Source organism: Protopterus annectens, chromosome 7.part0 (genome assembly GCF_019279795.1).
Source record: "Protopterus annectens isolate FY-2018-M chromosome 7.part0, PAN1.0, whole genome shotgun sequence".
In the NCBI taxonomy this organism is placed as follows: Eukaryota; Metazoa; Chordata; order Ceratodontiformes; family Protopteridae; genus Protopterus; species Protopterus annectens.
The window spans coordinates 274351393-274369600 of NC_056739.1; positions in this window are offsets into that span (position 1 = coordinate 274351393).

Genomic DNA, 18208 nt, shown 5'->3' on the forward strand with positions numbered 1-18208 from the left:
GGGGGACTTGAGGTCCATCCTCGACCTCTCTCTCCTAAACCTGGCGGTACCCAAAGAAAAGTTCTGAATGGTCATGTTGCAATCCGTCCTCCCCTTATTGTGGCAGGATGACCGGATGTGCTCCATAGACCTCAAGGATGTGTACTATCACATTCTAGTGGACAGGCGTTCCAGGAGGTTTCTCCGCTTCCAGCTGGGAGCCAGCCACTTTCAATTCAGGGTCCTCCCCTTCGGTCTCACCTCAGCCCCCAGGGTGTTCACCAAGGTCCTAGCGGTAATAGCGGCCCACCTGAGACTCCAGGGAATTCAGGTCTTTCCATACCTGGACGACTGGCTCCTTACAGCCCCAACAAGGCATCTACTTTGTTCAGGCAGGGATTATTTCCTCAGTCTGGCTCCACTATTAGGATTAACCATCAACATGACCAAATCCTCTCTCATCCCTACACAGGTGTTGGATTTTATAGGGGCGAAACTGGATTCCAGACAGATGTTTGCGTTCTTGACTCCAGATCGGCTTCGGAACCTGATGTTGCACGTGCAGGCCATCCTTCAACTGCAAACACCTTCGGCGGTATTGATCCTGAGGGCCCTAGGATCTATGGTGGCTGCAATCCCTCTGCTGCCATTGGCCTGGTTGAACATGAGGGTTCTGCAGTGGACCCTCCAGGTACAATGGTCCCTGTCTCGCAATCCCCTGTCTCACCCCATTTCCTTAAGCAAGGTTTGCAGAAGATCACTCTTGTGGTGGCTCCAGTCTCCCAACCTCCACACGGGGCGTCCTTTCTCACTACCTCCGCCAATCGACACAGTGACCACGGACGCTTCTCGCCTGGGGTGGGGGGGCATTTTTCAGGCAGGACAGTCCAAGGCACATGGAACGACGTAGAGACCTCTTTGCATATCAACGTCCTAGAGATGAGGGCGGTGCTTTTGACATTGCAGGCACTACACAACTCTCTTCCGGTAGGGACGATTGCAGTACAGACAGACAACATGTCGGTCGTCTGGTACATCAACAAACAGGGGGGAACCAGGTCTTACCCCCCTTTGCCGTGAGGCCATGAGAGTGTGGGAATGGGTGATTTCCACCAACTGCTTTCTCATAGCAGCGCACATTCCGGGACGGTCCAACATTCTAGCGGACAGGCTCAGTCATACTATCCTGACTCCTTACGAATGGTCTCTCAACCATCGAGTTGCAGAGCAAGTATTTGCCCGATGGGGGCAACCTTGTTGCAATCTTTTTGCCTCTCCTTCAAACACCAAATGCAACAATTACTTCGCTCTGATCCCCCCTCCGGGGGAGTCCCCGAGAGACTCGTTAGTTCATGCTTGCCCTCCCGGTCTGCTTTATGCTTACCCTCCTCTTCCCCCTGATGTTGAAATTATTACAGAAAGCCAGGCAGTTGGGGAGCAAGATGATCCTCATTGCCCCATTATGGCTTCATCAGACGTGGTTCCCTTACCTATGGTCTCACCTAGTGTATCCACCATGGATTCTGGATCCCATTCCGGATCTCATTTCTCACCCTCTCGGTCTTCCGACTCCAAACCTGGTCAACCTCAAGCTGACGGCTTGGTTGCTCCCGTTCCACTCCTCATAAGGACTCCTGGGATCTCATCACCGGTCAAAGCCATTCTTGTATCAGCTCACAAGCCTTCCACCAGGAAGGTTTATCGGAGTAAGTGGAAACACTTCACCATTTGGGCAGAACACCGTCATTTAGACCCTTTTACAGCCCCAATATCGTCGGTTCTAGATTTTCTAACCTCTCTCTTTCACCAGGGGGCTAGTTCTTCCACAGTCAAGGTACAACTGGCAGCAATCTCATACTATCACGTGGGGCCTCTTATCACTTCCAAACTATGTAAGACCTTCCTCAAGGGTACCTTCCTCCTTAGGCCTCCAGTTAAAGAGGTGGTACCTCCATGGGATTTATCCTTAGTCTTGCAGGCCTTGACTGGTCCCCCATTCGAACTGGCGGCCACAGTTGATCTCAAATTTCTCTCTTGGAAGACAGCTTTTTTGGTGGCCATAACTTCAGCCAAAAGAGTGTCAGAATTGCAAGCTCTTTGTGTCAAACCACCATATCTGGTCTTTCACTGGATAGGGTTTACCTCAAGATCAATCCATCCTTTCTACCTAAGGTATTTTCAGAAGCAAACATCAATCAATCTATCAACCTTCCAGTGTTTTTCCCCAACTTTCATAACAAAGGAGAGTACAAGCTACATTCCTTAGACGTACACAGACAACTACGTTTTTATATCCATAGAACTGCTGATCATAGGCAATCTGATCAGTTGTTTATCTCCTTTGCCAAAAGTAATTTCGGAAAGTCCGTTTCTAAAGTTTCTCTCTCTTGATGGATCTCGAGTTGTATTCTTTTAGCATATCAGAGCTCGGGAAGGCCTGCACCTCAAGGAGTCCATGCTCATTCTACTAGGGCCATTGCCACATCTGCGGCCTTTCAAGCTAGGGTTCCACTGGATGACATTTGTTCTGCAGCCACTTGGGCTTCATCTCACACCTTTATCAGCCACTATAAAATTGATGTTGTCTCCCGAGGTAGGGCATCCTTTGGCTCTGCGGTGCTCCGGAATATCCTTCCACGAAGGCCACCCAAGATTTAGGTAGCTGGGGACTCTGTCCCAAAGGTTGCTGACAAATGAAGTTCCTAGTTCAGATTAAGAAGTTATGTACTCACCATAACGTTCCATCTGAGTAGGTATCTTCATTTGTCTGCAACCATCCCCCCCTCCTTCCCCCTGACCAATATGATTGTTCTTGTGTTATTAGCATATGTTCCCATTGGGACACTTTTATCTGCTGTGCTATGGGGCAAACTTGATCTGAGGTCAGTTAGGGTAGGCAGGGGATTATGGGTAAGGGGAGGAGCTAGGAGCTTGGATCTATGCTATGATAAGAAGTTGCAGGCTCGGATCCGAGATCGGATCCGTATCCCAAAGGTTGCAGACAAATGAAGATACCTACTCAGATGGAACATTATGGTGAGGACATAACATCTTATTCAGATACTCTTTCCAGAGATTCTCAAAGTAAGCAGCAGTTCTGAGTGTTGCCATTCTAAATAGATGCAAAGGAAACTTTACGTGAGACATCAAATAATCTCATCTTTTTTGAGACTTATGGGTGTATTTTGGGGAGAAGAAATCCCAAACATTAAAACAAAATCGTATTACTATGTCCAAGTCTTATCTGTCTAATTAAGTTAAAATAAAAAAATTTCAAAGTCACAATTACAGCTCTTTCACTTCCAACAGGTATGCTACTTGGTGTGCTACAGAAACATCAGTTTATTGGTTCATAGGCAAGTACTAGGTTAACTGGCCTCACAGGCCATTTTAAGCATAGGTCATTTCCTTTCAAAGGCAAGAATCAAATCCTGTACTTTGTTAGTCATTATGCCAACCCTGTAAATAATCTGCAGATTATTACATTCTTAGCCAATAACCAGGCAACAATCAAAGGTGACAATCAAACCTTGTACCTTATGTTTATTAGGTAAACACCTTAACCATTATGCCAACCCTCAACACTAACAAACAAGTAATGGTCTTGGTGAGAGCATAGCACAAAACATGAAAATAAGAGAGGGACATACAGTGAAAAAAGGTGGCAGCAAAAGTATATTGAATAGTCATGCATAGTATGTAGAAAAGAGTGTCCAAGGAAGTTATGCTAAGCAGAATACACTGGATTTCAGTACTGCATTTATTTATTTAAAAAAATAAATTGTGTGGGTATAGTACCATGAATAAAAAAAAACAGTTTTGATAATCAGGAGAGCTTTTTCAAGGAAAGGTGAATTGTACATTTCCCATTCATGGAAAGAGCCATAAATGAAATATATTTCAACAAATTGCACCATAACAAAATGTATACAAATGACTATGACTCAAGATAAGAACCCCAGTAGAAAAAAAGGTTTGTCTTGATTGCAATAGGTTCAAAAGAGATCCTCATAATTGTTAACAGCTGTGAGTCTGCTAAATTAACATTTTAAGTCAAACTCATCAAAATTTCTCTACCTTATTTGGTTTTTATAGCAGATAACAATTTTGATTAAGGGGCGATAAGTTAAGCCATGCTTTCACCCCTTAGCTTGTTAGCAGCAAATATCTACTTCTGGCTATTTGTTTCCAATTGCTTGATGGTGTACAAACTTCTTTCCTCACTCATATCTAGTTTTTATGTGTCTGTGAATACATGGACAAACAGGTTTAACAGTGCTAATGATCATCTGAATATGAATTCATTTTGTTTCGTGTTATCTATTTGATAATCAAATAAATCCATTCGATAAAGTGCTCCTTTTCAGGATGAACCAGAAGCAGTGTCTGGTTAAATTATATGCCCAGTGTCACACAGAAGGCAAATGGAGGCTGAAGAAACCAAACCCTGTACCTTTAACTACAGGATGCAGCTCAATGATAGTTCAAAGCTTTACTCCTCTTCTCCTCTTCTCTAACTGCCAATCCTATGATAACTAGGTCCAATTGGAAACTATTCTGATATGTGTCTGATTTGTACATCATATTATACACTGTTCATGCCTCTCAACCTCTTAGGGCAAACAATCTGGACAAAGCCTGACAGAATGGGGGGGGGGGGACAAAGGTCCAAACATAGCGACAGATTTTAAATATTGCTTTTATAAACTTAGAAAGCTGCTAGAATAACAGGATTTGTCTTAGCATGCATTTTTGAAAGATATGAGGTCTGAAACTCAAATGTATATCATTATTTAGTGACTTCAGTCCTCAGGTCATCCCAGTGATTTGCCAGAAAATCACAAATTTTATTAGGAACATATCAAAATTATGAGGCAAAAATCTGGACATTATGTGAAAATCTGGAAAGTTGAGAGGTTCGGCACTGCTATTCACAAAATGGAAGAGTCCAGCTGCCTCCAGGAAAAGAAAGTAGTTTGATTCAGTTAGTCCTGTTAGAAACAGACTACTATTGGAAAGACATGAATTAACACTTGAATACTATATTGAATACTATATGCTGTGAGGCAGGTTTTAAGCAGTAGTATTTTTAAAACTTAAAAAATAAAACAAATTGCTTGTTTAACTATTGAAAAATGAATGAATAATACGAATACATCTGACGAACTTTTAATGATAAATAATGCATATATTTATTTTATTTATTTTTTATGTTATGTAGTTGTAAAATAAATTTTTTGATGGCATTTTTAATCATGAATGGAATGGGGGTGTCTTAGTATTCTTTTGTAATGAATAAAGCTGAAGGTTTGGTGCTGACACTTTTATATGATGAAGTTTATTTTTGTATGAAACAAAAGCGCTTACCATTTTTTTATGAATAAATAGTGATTTGTACTTGCCAAGGTCACTGTGGATTTGTTCGGATATAAGATTGTGGAAATACAGTTTTGTTTTTGCCTATTTCTAACAGGAGTGACTGAATCAAACTACTTTCTTTGTTGGAGGCAGCTGGACTCTTCCATTTTGTGAATGGGTGTTCTTGGTTTTTTGTAGTTTGTTTGTTCTACTTTCTTCATTTTGACTGTTATGTTTGTCCCACAGTGTGCATCTGTTCACTGCCTTTGAGTTCACATCTACATCTGCAATCTAAGAATGCTGCATAGTTTGTTTCTAACCAAAAGTATCACTAGTACTTGTATGGTAAGACTGTTCAGGACTTGTCAATGTGGTGCATCTTGATTCATCCTACTGAGATACAATTAATGAACAAATATAATAAATTAAAATCAGAATTTGAAGTAAAAAAATCTGCTAATCAAAGTATCTGAACAATAATTGCTATGCTGAAATACATGTTAATTATTTTCCTGCTACAAATTCTAGTTGCCAACATTTATCCAAGAAAAGTATCTCGTTTCATATTGATTACATCTCAAAGCACACACCCTACTGTCATCTCTAGCTATCACAATGTAAAAGTTCTGTGATAGTGTGCATGGAAGCATTCAGATAATTAGAATGACAAATATGGCTTCAGTGTCGGTAAGGGAAAACACACCATTATGCAAAATTCACAGCATATAGAAAAGTTGATAATGTCAGACTTTTTCCATTGCAAAGACTGTGAACATTAGAATGGCAAAACTTTCTTCTTTGTTGATAATAGTTGCCCTGTATTACCATTTTAATATTACACAAAAAAAGAATGTACAAAAGTCATCAATACAGATAGCGTCACATTGTAAAAACTCTATTGCAAAAAAAAAAAAAGTTAAGCGCTTTCATCTTTCTGAATAGTGGACTTCATCAGAATTTATAAATATAAATATAACTCAACATTTAAATAGTATTTGATTGTCTGCCAGAAATGGTGTCGTTATCACATTATTAAATTAAAAATATAATTCCATGAATTGCTTCCAATAATATTTAAATGTTTCATTTCATTACCATCTAAAATTAATCTGCAAATATTCTAAACTTCTATAATTTTGTAGATTTTTCTCAGTGTACTAATACCAGTAACAACATTCAACCCAGGTGGATTGGCCATTTGGCCGCATCAGTAATCTGTTACCAATAATATTCTCTATTTTCAAGTTTGTTCCTCCAGTCTCCACCACTTTCATTTTGCCTTCCCTTCTCTAGTATTGTACAATACAAACTCACCATCCTTATGGCTTTCATTAATATGCAGAGAACAAACATTGTTTTTGTCCCCATTTGTTATAGAATAAATATGCTAATATATTCTAGTTTTCAAAACTTTCAGTGTTTTACCTATGTAGAAAGCTGGACATGTTTTACAACAGGCTAAATATACCACCCCTGTTGTACAACAATTATATCATCCATATAAGAGTGAACCAAATAAATTCTGAACCCTTTCACTCTCGATATTACAATCAATATATTTACAGGGCACATCTCAAACATTCGTGTACTTCACTATGTCAGGAGGTTGTTATCCTTCTTCCCAGTGTTTTTTTCAAACAAACCCTTAAAATTTAAATTCTTCTTTTATACAGACTTGGAGCCATTTCCCATTATACCTAAGGGTATGGCCAAATAATGTAAATTAACCCAGTTTTGTTTCAAAAACATCTAAATCGCTTCAGAATCTACCCCATAACAAACCACAAAAGCTTGATCAAAGCCTACATTATTGGCATCCCAATTTGTACTTAATTGTTAATTCTCACAGATTTTATTATATATAAGTGGTTGATACTTAATTGGTCTTCCTTGTCTTGCTGCATTAATACACCTGTCAATTAATTTCTCTGGGTATCTCCTTTATTAACAGCATTTCCTTAAATGTTGTTGTTTCCTTGTTAAAGACCTCATTAATAAAAGTTCATCTGGAAATTCTCACCAGTTGGTTCTTAATCAAACCCCTTGTCATATGAAGAAGGTGACAACTAGTGTAATGTAATAATGCTTTACTATCTGTAAGTTTCCTGTACATACAAGACTGCCAACACTTTGATAAAAAATCCTTACTTATAGTAACATCTAATAGTGAATGGGAAGACAGTGCTGAGGTCCCTGAACAGAGTATTAAAAATGATGTACATACTGTGGTGGGGATTTAATAAAATCCATGTGGGAATAGTGGAAGGCCTACACAGAAGGTACAGTGGCCGTGTCTGCAGCTCCCCCTCAGCAGCTCACCTTGCATACTAATAAAAGTGCACTACTGAGGGATAGCCGTGTAACACAGTTACAGAATCAGTGTAGGGGATGTGTTACAATACACGGAGATGAGTAATACACCCCCTGCACTGTGAAAGTGCTGGATATTCAGTGTATGGCAATGTAATAAAAAAGTAAAATTTTTTTTTTGTACTTGCACGGCGTGGAGCTTAGCTGTGGACACGTGCCAGACATCTAAAAATAGAAACCAGATACATCTAATTATGAAAGCAAAGGTCAAATTTAAGCATAGGTGAGAATGTTTGCGTGGCGCGCCGTGATGCTCAGCAATCCTTAAATGTAGTGGGAGAGATATATGTAAAAGTATAAAAGTATTTCACGCAGCTACATAGCTGAATGATTAAAGTGACAGGCTGATGTGCAGTAGGTGCAGGGTTCAAATACACAGACAGGTTATTTTGTAAATACACATATTGAGAATTATTTTAAGTCCTGATGAAATACTGTGTCATTACACACACAGGTTATTAATATTATTTTGCAAATACACATTAATGAGATGTACTTTTAAGCAGTGATTGCATTTTGTATGACTACACAGACAGGTTATTAAGTATGTATGTTGCAAATACACATAAGTGTATGTTTACACCCTTGATGGAATATTGTATGTATGCACAGACATTTTATTAAACATTTAGGAAGTACACAATTATGAAATATATTATTAAATTCTGCAGTGCTGCATTCAGCTAAGCTTCACTAAGCACAGCTAAGTATAGCCAAGCACTACTTAAACTTGGAATGGCTTAGCAGTGTTTAGCTGGATTGCGCATTGCTAAGTGGTACAAAACCCTGTTAAGCAATGCCTGTTTAAGCATTGCTCAGCTTAGCTAAGCTAGTTTGTGCACTGCTAAGCATTGCTGAGCATTTCCAGTTTAAGCACTGCTCAGCTGATCTCAGCGGGTTTGCTCGGTGCTAAATGAAGTGTTGCATATTTATAAATGGCCCAATGGCAGAAAAGGGCAGGAAAACAGCCTTATTTAAATTGGACAGGTGGGAATACAGGCAGAACCAGTTGGAGTTTGACCCATGCAGGAACTATGGCAGGAGTTGGAGAGGGTGCGCGCTTCCAGGTGCAGTGGTAGGGAATTCTGGAGTCCAGGGTCATGGTTGAAATCCTTGTAAAAAAGATCATGACATCCAGCTGCTGCACAGCCAGTAACAGGCATCAGAATACAAATCAGAGGCCTGGGACTGGATGGCACACGACCTCACCAGTGCAACTGGTATCCCCCACAAAGGTGAGGAGGTGCCTCACCATTTTGATGACTTGAAGCATAGGAAGTTTGTAAGCATTGTTAGCATTGTTTTACCAATGACTAATCTGCATGTGTGATAGACAGGTATGCATAATGGTGTGTTTCTCTCCCCATAGCTGCAGAGGAGAGAGATGACAACCTGGAGGCCCAAACAGGGTGCCTGGCCAGGTTGCACTGTGAGTGTGGTGAGTATAGATGTATCTTGCAATCTATAGTCATATAAACAAGAAAGTACAGCAGTAACTGACAGTAGGTATATTCTGTTTTGAGTGTACTGCAATGAATGTGGTTATAGACCTGGAGTGATACAAGTGAGTAATGCCAGGTACAGTTCAATAAAGATGAAAGCATGATACCTGATAATGTTAAGGAAATAAAGTTTCTACTGAAATAATAATGTTAAGGAAATAAAGTTCAACTGCATTCATAATGTTAGGGAAATAAAGTTACTAGTGCATTAATTGTGGAATTACTACTGTCTTGCAAAACCTGAATTATCTGAAGTGTTCATCAATAAAGACTGTTAGATGTATACCAATCACTGCATGATGTCACCCCTACTAAAGCAGTGTTGTACAAAATGTGTGTATTTCGTTCTGTTGGTCAAGAAATCGATTATTACAAGTGCTGTGAATTAAACATGGGACTAATACCACAAATTGACTGAATGTTAGCTGATAAAGACTGTAAAAGTGTAGATGTGGAGCTGTATTACAAGATATAATGCATTATGATATTTGTTATGCACTAAGATCTGAACCTAGAATAGTAACAGCTAAGGTATAATACTGTGTATCTCAGGATTGTGTTGCGTTTCAGCTATATGCATTTCAGCTATATGCATTCCTGAACTTAGTTATGCTGCTGCAGGCAAGTATAAAACTGTAATAGCTCTAGACTGCAAATATACCATCTGCAACTGCATATGGATCAGGTAGGCAACCCAGCACTCTGATATGGTCTGTACACATCACACATAGTTCCACCCACTAATTGTCTACACCTGCATTTCATGTATTAATGCACAGTTCACCTACTATCTCTGTCATGCATGACTCTCATGCATGTGTGTTCAAGTGTCACTGCAGTCTTGTATAACACTCTACCTCTATTGCCAGGTCACAGTTTGTCACCAGGTGAGTTCTAGGCATATATCAGTCAAGCAATATTCAGCAGTGGCTCAGTAGCTCAGTTTGATAAACACTAGATGTGATGTACATTTGGTCACACACAGACCGGGGTTCGAATCCAGGGACAAGTACTATTAAATATTTATAGAAACAGTTATGTATTGTTAACAGATGTTTTCCCTGCAGGAATTAGAGGTAAATAAATGGCTGCAGTAGCTGTTCAAATGGGTTACTAATTTGTGTGTTCAGATGTACCAGAGTGTTAACAGCATTGCTCAGCAAGGTGATAAGACATCAATATATAAAAAGTCAACAAGTACAACACTTATATAGGTTAATAAAACAAATAAAACTGTTTAATCTTGGTACAGCTGTATGTCTGGTGTGCCTGTGAATGTCTGCTGATAGTCTAACCCATGCCTGCCAAGGATGGCATGATAGGTGTAAACCCTCTGTACTCTGCACGATACATGTTTCTCAAGTGTCACACTGTCATGGACTGTGATCACTGTTGTCAAATCCCTTGGACACAGATTTAACATCCACTTCATTTACCTCAATACCACAGTCACACTACATCAGTCCACAGTACAGCTTGGTAGTCACATATGCTCCCCTGACATGCCATAATCCCCTGTAGTTGTGTACCTGTCGGTGTTACAGCTTGGCTCATACTGTCCCATGTGGATAGCTTGAGAGGTATGTAGGTGCTACAGACGCTGTAGGGCACATGTATACATAAAGTAAGGGCAGACCTGTAGAGTATATTAGAGTACTGTTGCAAACAATACAGCCTATACTGGTAGTAATAGAATGTCTTTCTCTCACCCCCCACCCTTTATCTGCATCATAATTTATTATTGTTATATATTGGATATGGTTTACGGTTAACATATGTTGTTCTCAAAATGTTATGTTGGGCCTTGTGTTTTATTATTGTTATATATTACAATTGCATACTAACATACCTTTTTGAATTATCTATGATGTTGGACTTATGTCATAACTGTTACTGGCATGCTGTTACAATACTGACTATTATCCCAGTTATTGTTGTGTTCTATATGCAATGTTATCTTACTGGGTTATTTGCAACATCCTGGCATGCTGTTATAACTAACATTTAAATGTTCTGTTCATTGCTAACTTATACACTTTGGAAAACCTCAATACTGTAACTTGACTGGGTAGGCCGGTTCCTGGAGATCCACCTACCCTAGCTCAGCCGGCCATGGCACTGAGTCCCAGCACATCTGGGACCCAACCTGGTACTGCCCCCTGTGCTGGTCCTGCATCGCCTATGAGTGGAACTGCTTCGGGGGATGGGGCCCGACCCCCTCCGGGAGCAGGCATGGAGAGGGAGTTATCACCCAGTAACATCTACCAGGGATGGTGTGCAGGATCATGCAGTGTGGGTCAACGATCGCCTGTGCCATATTGAGGGCAGACTGGCCAACCTGGAGGGGCAGGCTGGCCCCTGTGCCCAGCCCCCAGCACAGCCATCTTTGGGGCAGTAAAGGGGCAGTGGTGACTGCCCATGGGTGGGGAGCCCAGTCTCACTGTTGCCATCTGGGTCACATGGCTTTCCAGTTCCACAACACCTTCACCATCCAAGGTGTTTACCCCCCTCATGTGTCATACACTGCCCCTGTATGCTGTCTTCTCTGTTTGAAAATGCTACCTCTCCTACCCAACTTACCTCCCCACATGTATCTATATCCCTTCACCAACATTCCAGTCTCTCCTTAAAAATAATGGGCATCTGTCCCACAAAAAAAAAAATTTCCCCACACATAGCTTTCCATTTCACACCCACATCCACTGGACACACAAATCATTACATGCATCAATCAACATATTTATGATGCCCTCAGAGGCTACAAATTCCAAATTGTCTGCAATCTACACAACTGTTCCTGTAGAAGAAATGAAGAGCTACGGTCCATTCCTACACCCGTCCTGGACATCCCTACTTGTCTTTCAGTATGTTTTTCCCCCTTCTTGCCCCCATTTCACCACTTTCCTATCACCCCTTTTTTCTTTTCTTTAAAATAGTGTGGGTTTAAGCAGAGCTAAGTGGCGCATCACGCAAACCCGCGTAAACTGCTTAAAACTTCTTAAAACTGCCTTAATCACCGTCTGTGTTTCTGACACTGTTAGGTACTCCACACCTGTATGTCATCGCTTGAGAGCTATGGCTAGCATAACTGTTGACCCCCTACAGCAGGACAGCAGGTTATAGCTAATAGTAGTGGGGGACATAGGCCCAGACTCAGCAACAGAGTGTACATATCAAGCATACAATGTAAGGAATGATTACAGTACCAGATATTAATGTACCATAAATGTTTTCTGAGGGGTCTGGCATGTGACAGCTAGATTCCCCACAGTCTGGAAACAACCATTATGTATTGTCCAACTGTTTGCTAGACATACACATTTGTCTGGCAGAGGGTCCACATATAACAGGCACATGTACACATTCTGCAAACATCTGTGTACTGAGGATGTTGGACACCTACAGGGAGGATATCCTACAGCACATTTGCATTGCTGTCAGCTGTTCCTGTTGCTGGACTGTCCCCATACACTTGTAGTACCACTCACCTAGTTGTAGAATGGTGGCTGTATGACATGGTACTGGGACATCGCCCATAGCAGACACACCACAGTAGATGGCAGTGATGTGTGTGGAGACATAACAACACAGTCGACCACAGCACATAAGGCCATAACCGGTATAGCTAGGATCATAGAAGGTTACTAGGTTATTGGCCCTGAGGACCTCATAAGTCTATCCCAAAGTTTAGCCCATGTTTATGCAAGTCAGCACCCGATGCCCCAGTCCAACATGGACACAGGTGGTATCCCAAGGGTGTATGTCCTGTTTACCATTCAGTTATCCAGTCTTTGCTTAAAAAGGGGTAAAGAGGTACTCTGCCTGATGTGGACAGAGTGTCCATTCCACTGCTGGGTGCGTGTCTGGGTCACACATCTGACCCACCAACAAGTCCTGTTGATGTTACAGACCAGGTTGAGGGCGCTTGTGTGGGTCACTTGAGTGGAGCTTGACTTGTGGATTTGTAGCAGTCCCATTAAGGTGGAGTCCGTGATTTCCTTGTATGCCAGACAGAGGTCACCTCTGAGGAGTCTGTATGAAAGTGGGTAGAGGGATAGGGCTTTTAGCCTATCTGTGTATGGTAGATGTCTGAGGCCCTGGTATTTCCGGGTGAGCAACCTCTGTGGTCTCCACAGCTTCTGCATGTCCTTTGTGAGATACATGATGAAAGGGGCATTATACTCAATAATGGACCTTATTAGGGAGGAATACACGGATGTTATGACCCCCACATCCCTGGATGAGATACCCTCACGTATGAGATGGGCCATGTAGAAGGCTTTCCTTACAACGGAAGCAACATGGTGGTCAAATGCCATGGTGCCATCAACCTGTGTGCCCAAATCCCTCATGACTGATTGCATGCTTAGGACATTGTTAGTAATGTGATCATCTGTGGGACATCACTCTCCCCAAAGGAGATGATGCTGCATTTTGTGGTATGCAGCCTAAGGCCATGTGTCTAGCACCACTCATGTGTCTGTGTGAGACCCTCTTGGCAGATGTCTGCATCACTAGGGGATTTGGTGACAGCACCCAGCATCCAGTCTTCTGCAAATGTGGTCATCCATAGCCCACTGGTTGTGATCTGCATCTCAGAAGAGTAAATCTCACATAACAGAGGCCCCAAGACAGTACATTGGGTTATGCCACTAGTTACGGATCTACTGCTTGAGGTGGCTTTCCCTATATTGACTAGGTTTGTGCTGTCTGTGTGCCAGTGTGCTACCCATCTGGTAACATATGGATTGATGCCTAGTTGAGAGTATATATCTATTATGGCCAAGTGGGAAATACTGTCAAAGTCTTTGGCCAGGTCAAGGTAGGCAGTGTGCACTGTCTCCCACTCATCCATGGCTTTGGTGACTGTGTCAAAGAAGTCAACCAAATGTAACAGACATGAGCCCCCCTTGACAAAGCCAAACTAAGTGTGATCGAGTGTGTGTAAGTCACCAATGCCCTTGTTAATGAGGTTCATGATAATCCGTTCCATGGCCTTGCAGATCAGGCTAGTTAGGCTGATGGGTCTTATAGTGTGCCAGATTGGTGGACGCTCCACCTTAGTGTAAAGGGATGGCAGTGGGTGTCCTCCCATAGGTCTAAACCTCTTAAGAGACAGTGTGAAACACACACCCTAGCAATGTGTGACAAACAAAATGTGGAACACTCTATTTTTGTACTGCACAAAAATGCACCATTGCCATGGAGCCTGGACAAGTCTGAGCAGAATCAGGGACAAATCAAGGATTACTAAGAACACAAAATATTTCTACTATTACACTGAGACTCTGACAGAATAAGAGTAATAATGTGACAATATACATTTTCTGAAATTTGCCATTTAAGTGTAATTCACAATCTTTTCTCCACGTTACCAGTTTTAGGAAGGATTAAAAGGGACAGAGGTAAAACTGAAGTCAAAATCAGGGACTGGTCAATACATAAAATAAAATAAAATAACCAAATGCTGACACTAAGTTTTACAGAAAAGTCCCACTTCTGTCTGAGCAGTACAGTGTACATTCAGTCATGTTCTTCAGACCAATTAGTGTAACACAGCAGCTGCAGCTCCAACAGAAGTCCACAACCCCTCAACAGCAGATGATCAGGCAAGAGCAAACAATCTAAAGTTACAGCCCCCAGCAGCAGTTAGCACCCCAACAGCACTACCACAACCATCCCACTCCCAATTTACGTGACAAAGTAAATCTCAGCCCTTTTAGTAGATCCTTTTAGTTTTCCCTCAGGTTGTTTGGTAGTTTGGTACACAGTCACTGCACTGCAGTCCTTGATTTTCAGCAGTCTTAGCACACACATCACTAGGATAGACATTTTTATCAAATTCATAATCAGATTCTGGATTTTAAGCAGGAGCAGTTTTATCTCAGTAAACTACGCTAACAGTCAAAAAATTACGCTAACAGTAAAAAAATACAGTTCTTCTTCCCCAAAGAGTAAAAATTACATCTAGTGATGGATTAAGATGAAACAGCCACTAAAACAAACAACTGCAGCAATGCTGCGAGTGTGACACATACTCGGATGTAATCTAACTTGCCTGGCTGCATATCCTTTGAGCAGCGAAGGATAACATAAGTGAAGCAAACTTACCCCATTTTACTCAACAGTAAAAAAGTAAAAATAACAGTTACTGGCCTACAGCACATCCACATTTAATTTTTAATTCCAGCATTATAACACTGCTGCAATAATTCAAGGCAGGTTTAATAGAGAACCCAATACATAAATTAAGAAAGTACCTTTTGAAATGGTTTCCTGTGTTCACTGTACCCAAACACATTTACAGTAGCTGTCTAGCATCTCATTACCCAGTCCCTGACACTGTGTCCTAAATCATATCCATCCATAATAAACTAAATCCTCAGGTCTGGATAAGAAAACTGCAGCAGCCCACTTCAAAATCAAAACAATAATTCATCTTTCTCTCTCGCTCTATGCCCTGCAATGCCCTTTTTGAATGGATTGCATTGGTGTGAAAACTAGTACTGGCATGCAATTGAATGAATTCTCTGCATCCTCAATAGCTACCTTTGTCTTAGGAGCAGTGACTTGATTGGCTTGTATACTACATTGCAGTTTACGAGCCATACAAAAATCACAAAGCAGAGCCACCATTGATCAATGTGCAACAGTGGAATAGTCGGCTAAGTCACTGTTAAATGTGGAGCATTCCGCACAATCTGGGGCACTTGGCTGCTCAGTGTTCTCCACTTGGCTGGGACAAAGGCAGTATTCAGGAATTGGTTGTATACAGTGCCTAATGGTGCTGCAGGTTCATGCTTGAGGTCATGTAGGATACATCCTGTGATGTGATTGGGTCACATGGATGCTGTATTCCATGACTTTGAGATGGCAGTGATAACCTGTTCCCTAGATATAAGGGGAATGTGCAGGTACTGAGGATGTCCTGATGTACTGATGGGGGGACAGGGGGTGAAGCTTTCACTGACTCTGTCAGGCAACAAGTTTGCTAGATCTATAGCATTTTTATATCTGGTGTCCTTGACCACCACTTCTGAGCAGATCTGGGTGCTTCCTTTGAGGTTGCAGACATATGTGAAGGAGATATGACTGCTTTAGTGAATGTTGCCAATGTGGGCTCGGAGTTTGCTTTGTAGGATTTCAGTAGTGCTCTTATTTACTTGTTCAGGCTAAGGAGACATTGCTTCAAATTGGGCACCTGCTCCTTTTTGGTCTTGGACAGCAATATTTCACCCCTGTTATAGTCTATTTATTGCAGTTGTCACCAGATGGGTTTAATTATCCTTGCATAGGATGATGTAGCCCTGTTGGGTATACCTGACTCCATGCATCTATATAAATGCACATATAGTGCTTTGGTGTATTTCTGGATATGGGTTCCATTTCCTACAGAGGGGGAGGGGGCTGTGAAGCTGTTTATACCATCCCTAAGGAGGATGTAATCAACTTTGGAATGTTTGTATGTCTGACCCTAGCTAGATGGGTATTGTAGGAGATGGTGACTGCAAATGGGACTGTATTATGGTTGGCTTTACTATGGAGGATGATCACTGTCTGGCATCCATGACTCCATCCACAACACTGGTAAAGCCATGCATCATATCACTGGTGTAGTGGACAGATGGCGCACATTGTCTGTGCTAGAACATATAGTGTGAGTTGGACACATGCATGTAGGTCAGCACCAACATCAGCTGAGAATCCACGTGGCCATGCATAGTCACTCTCCCGTAGTACTACAGAAGGGAGGGTGCTGTCCACAGCACAATGTGGCAGGTCATGGGCATGTGGTCCTGGGTGGTCCCATGAGGGACACAGACCCAGAAGACACCAGTCACCATCAGCAAATAGTACTGCATCTGACCCTGGACATGGTGGTGCCAGTGCCACTTCTGGAAGAGCCAGATCCTGTGTTTGTGGCCAGAGATGGTAAACTGTACATTCTGCCATGTACGGTCCACAGCTGTCCAACATACCCTTATGTAGGGCTAGCACATGGCTTGACTGTGTATGGGCACACACTCACACATCACTGCTACAGACAGGTCACCAACAGACACACACAGCACCTTTCCATGGCCCAGCTGACCAGCACCCCTCCAGACACACACACACACACACACACACACACACACACACACACACACACACACACACACACACACACAAAATGTCAACTGTGTGCTACAGCCTAGGCCTCTGGCAACCCCACACCACACCCTGTGCATGTCACAATACCTGTGCCACATCCCTGTCATCCAAACCATCGATGCAGGGACATGCAAATATGTGTCTGATGCATAGGGTGACTATAGTACATTTAATGACAGTTTGTAGTGCAGTAGTGCTATGTCCTGTAAGGTGCTGTCTACTGGCATGTGTCATGAGTACACATCAAAGTGTATGTACCTTTGTTCCATGATGCTGCATTGGTGGCAGTATTGCTGACTGACTGTTGTCTCCCACACCTTTTTCTGTTTCTGTTCTAGGGGTATGTGTGTCTATGCCATGGAGAGCTGGTGCCAATACAGCAGCTCATGATGCATGGTGGCAACACAGAAATGTGACTTTGCCAAGGTACGGCTGTATATGTGCATGGTTACTTAGGTGCATATGTGTAAAACAGTGTGTCAGGGACAATGGGAGCAGACAGTGTAATCTTGCATACATACCCCGTGACACAGCATGCTACTCTTGATACATGTCACATGAGAGTTCAGTAGGATCATAGGTTCATAGGATCATAGGAGGTTACTAGGGTAATGGCCCTGGGGCCCTTACAAGCCTAGCCATTAGTTTATCCCCAGAATGAAACATCACTCAACCCCTGTTGCCCCTGTCAATGAGGGACACAGATGGGACCCCTGGGACAGATTTGTGGTTTCCCATCCACTTAACATGGTTGTGCTTGAAGAGGGTCAGCATGGTACTCTGTTTCACGCGTATGGGAAGTGTATTCCTGAGACAGGGCAGCCTCTAGGAGACAAACCTGTCTC